The sequence below is a fragment of the Castanea sativa genome, chromosome 9, assembly GCF_040712315.1.
Source record: "Castanea sativa cultivar Marrone di Chiusa Pesio chromosome 9, ASM4071231v1".
Taxonomy (NCBI): domain Eukaryota; kingdom Viridiplantae; phylum Streptophyta; class Magnoliopsida; order Fagales; family Fagaceae; genus Castanea; species Castanea sativa.
Window position 1 is genome coordinate 26638979 of NC_134021.1, and position 3522 is coordinate 26642500.

Here is a 3522-nt window from a genome sequence, read left to right on the forward strand (position 1 = left end):
TATACCTTTGGTTCGTGATTCTTTATAATCATTGGGTCAAGGTCAACTTATACCTTTGGTTCGCGTTTCTCTTATAAACGTTGGGTCAGGGTTTCTATTAAAAATCTGAATTTTAGCTTTCTTGGGCAAGTATTCCAATATTTTTGTTGGGTCTCAAAGCGTGTCGATTGAGGTTTGCATCACCACTTCCCCATCACAAGCATCCTCAAGTGATGGAATCTGATCATCATCTTCCTCGCTTTCAGTTTCCACCTCTCCATTAATACGTGAGATCATGGTCCTCTTATTTGGGCATTGTGATGCTATATGACCTACTCCCAAACAACGAAAGCACTTAATATCACAATTACGAGTTTGGGATTCATTTTTACCTTTGTTGACACTAGGAGCTTCATCTCTCCTTTTTGGTGGTTCGGTTTTGGACTTGAAAACAGCCACTTCTTTTTTCCTCCCATTTGACCTCCATGAAGTAGAGGAGCCCGGATTTTGAAATGATCGAGTTCCTTTCCTTTTAAGCTGTCGTTCCACCTTTATTTCCATTTACACCATGTCCTCCAACTCCACGTAGTGCTGCAACACCACCACGTTGGCAATGTCGCGATTCAGCCCATTCAGAAACCTTGCCATGGTAGCTTCTCTATCCTCCTCTACATTTTCCCGAATCATGGCAATCTCCATCTCCTTGTGGTAGTCATCCACGCTCCTATAGCCTTGAGTAAGACTCTGTAATTTCTGATACAATTCCCTATAGTACTGACTAGGAACAAACCGCCTCCTCATGATAGCCTTCATTTCCTCCCAACTCTCAATAGGTCTCTCATGGTTTCTCCTTCTGTTCATCACAAGTTGATCCCACCATATAATAGCATAGTCAGTAAACTCAATGACAGCAAGTTTTACCTTTTTCTCCTCGGAGTAGTTGTGTCACTTAAAGATTAACTCCACCTTCTTCTCCCACTCCAAGTATGCTTCTGGATCATTTTTCCCTTGGAATGTTGGTATCTTCATTTTTATGTTTCCTAGGTTCCTGTCAGTCCCATCTTGCCATCTTGGATCTTTTCGGAAACCTCTGCCACTTCTTTCTCCCCTTGGCACAAACCTGCCCTCATTGTTCAATGAAGCTTGATCTTCTTCATCTTCAAACTCATGCTCGTGGTAGTCATCAGAATCATTCATGCGAGAATGCCTTTCTTGCCTTTTAGCATTAGGCCCTCTTTGGGAACGCTCCTCATGCAAAGTAGCAATAACAGTGTCTTGCCTATCCATCCGATCCCGAATCTCATTAAACACCACGTTCATGCATTCAAATTGTTGTTGCATCGCCTGCAAAATGATGGACGACTCCTCCCCTCCTTCCCTATTTGATGTTTCACACCTGAAAGACATACTTTTGAAATAACAAAGAATTGTTAGAAATAATTCCTCACAACACTCCCTCACGTGTTTGCACTCAAATTATGTCACTCCCACTCATGTTTCACTCTTAAATTGGCTTTTTCCTGATAGTAGTCTCACACTCTCTTGCCTTTTTCCACTCGTAACTACGCCTTTTCAGTTCTTCATTAAACTAATAAACTTGATCAAGAAATTCAACTTGTAGTGTAAAAACAAATACCAACAGCAAGAAAATACGACAGAAACACTAAATCAAAGGAAGAGGACAAAAGAAAACGATATTCTGGTCTGAGAGAATTGAAACTACAAACAATTTTTTTTTTCTAATTCTGTTCTGATGTCTTTTTTTTTTTTTTTCTTCTTTTTTTCTTTTTTTTGGAGCTGGGTGCACGATTTTAACCTAGTGCACTTCAACAAAAAAAATAAAAATAAAATAAGAACGATGAATGAAGAACACAGAAGGAATAGGATAGGATGATAACAAGAAAAAAAAATAATAATAGAGGGATAGAAAACTAATTTTAGAACCTGTGCTCTGGTACCAAATGATGCGAACCTCAATCGACACGCTTTGAGACCCAACAAACAATATTGGAATATTTACCCAGGAAAGCTAAAATTCAGATTTATGATAGAAACCCTGACCCAATGTTTATAATCGAAACGCGAACCAAATGTATAAGTTGACCTTGACCCAATGATTATAAAGAATCACGAATTGAAGGTATAAAGTTTGAACGCCACAAGGAAGAATCCTTGATAAGTTCACAGTTCTTGAAGAACCAAAAGAGAGCAAAGCCTCACCTTTTTAGATTTTTATTCCATAATATCATGAAAAACGTTTACAGACTTCAGGCCCTATTTAAGGGCTCCATAAAACTTGACAGACAAGAAAATATATTATAAAATAACTCCTAATTGATACCTTATCATATCAGGAATCAAATTTGACCTAAAAAGCATTAAATGCACCTAAAAACAAGGAAAATACCTAAAAAACGTACTAAATAATAAAACCCTAAATAAAAGTTGATTTGGTCTGAAATTAGCAGATCCAAAATAGGAAAAAATCTGCCTTAACTGATATAGAGCTGGAAAGTCAATCAGCCATTAATTCATGCCATAAATCACTCGCAATTAAGCCAGATTAGCCCTAAATAGCTTGAATTCAATTTATTACGTTTTCAGCTTCCTTTGGGTCAAGCTTGGAATGTCTTGCGTTAGAATCAGCCCAAATCTCTTGAATTAGCCCATTAAGCGCTTCTTTGATCTTCTTGGATCTTGCTCTTGTAATAGGCCCAACTGGAACATGCAATGGATCTTTGAATGCTTGTTGATTCTCATCAGTTATAGTGAGACAATTGATGCAAAACAAATGTCATCACCATGTTAAGGAACCTCGGACCTTTAGCAAAGGCCAAGCAACGGGTGTTCTGATGACCACCCTAAGAAGAAGGAGTCTCACAAAACAGAGACATGAGCTCGTCTTTAGACACAGTCCTAAGGCGATTATAGCCGAGGTAGTTAGGATGCGCTACCCTTGGTACGTGAAGCACCTCGGATACAAGATCCAGAGTGGCCACAATGCACGTACCTCGAACGCGATTGATAAAATGTGGTACTGAATAATCAAATCCGTGCATATTGGACTAAAACTCCTGCATGATCACAGAGGGACAAGTGACTCCCAACCGCTACTATAGATGATAGTGGGAAGGTCAGTATTGGTAAAATTCAAGAAGATGACTTGGTGTTTCGAATGAATGCCTTATTGAGAAAAGTTCTTCGAGAAGTCCTTACGGGCTTTCTCATCACAAAACCGAATATGAGAAGGAGTAGAATTAGAAGAAGGTGCCTCAGAATGATGAGAATTCTAAGACAGAGTAGACTTATGTTTAGGTGTCATGATGCAGACTGAAAGAATGAGAGAGAGAGAGAGAGACAAGCAGAAAAGCACCAACACAATTAATATCAAAAGATAGAAATAGGAAGGTACGTATGCATGAAAAATGCATGAACATGTGACATGCAACAATAAAAGCATCATGGGCTCAGCCCAATCCAAACCTACCAGCACACATCATTGCAACAAAGTAAACACACATCTAAAATGCATGAAACATTGTT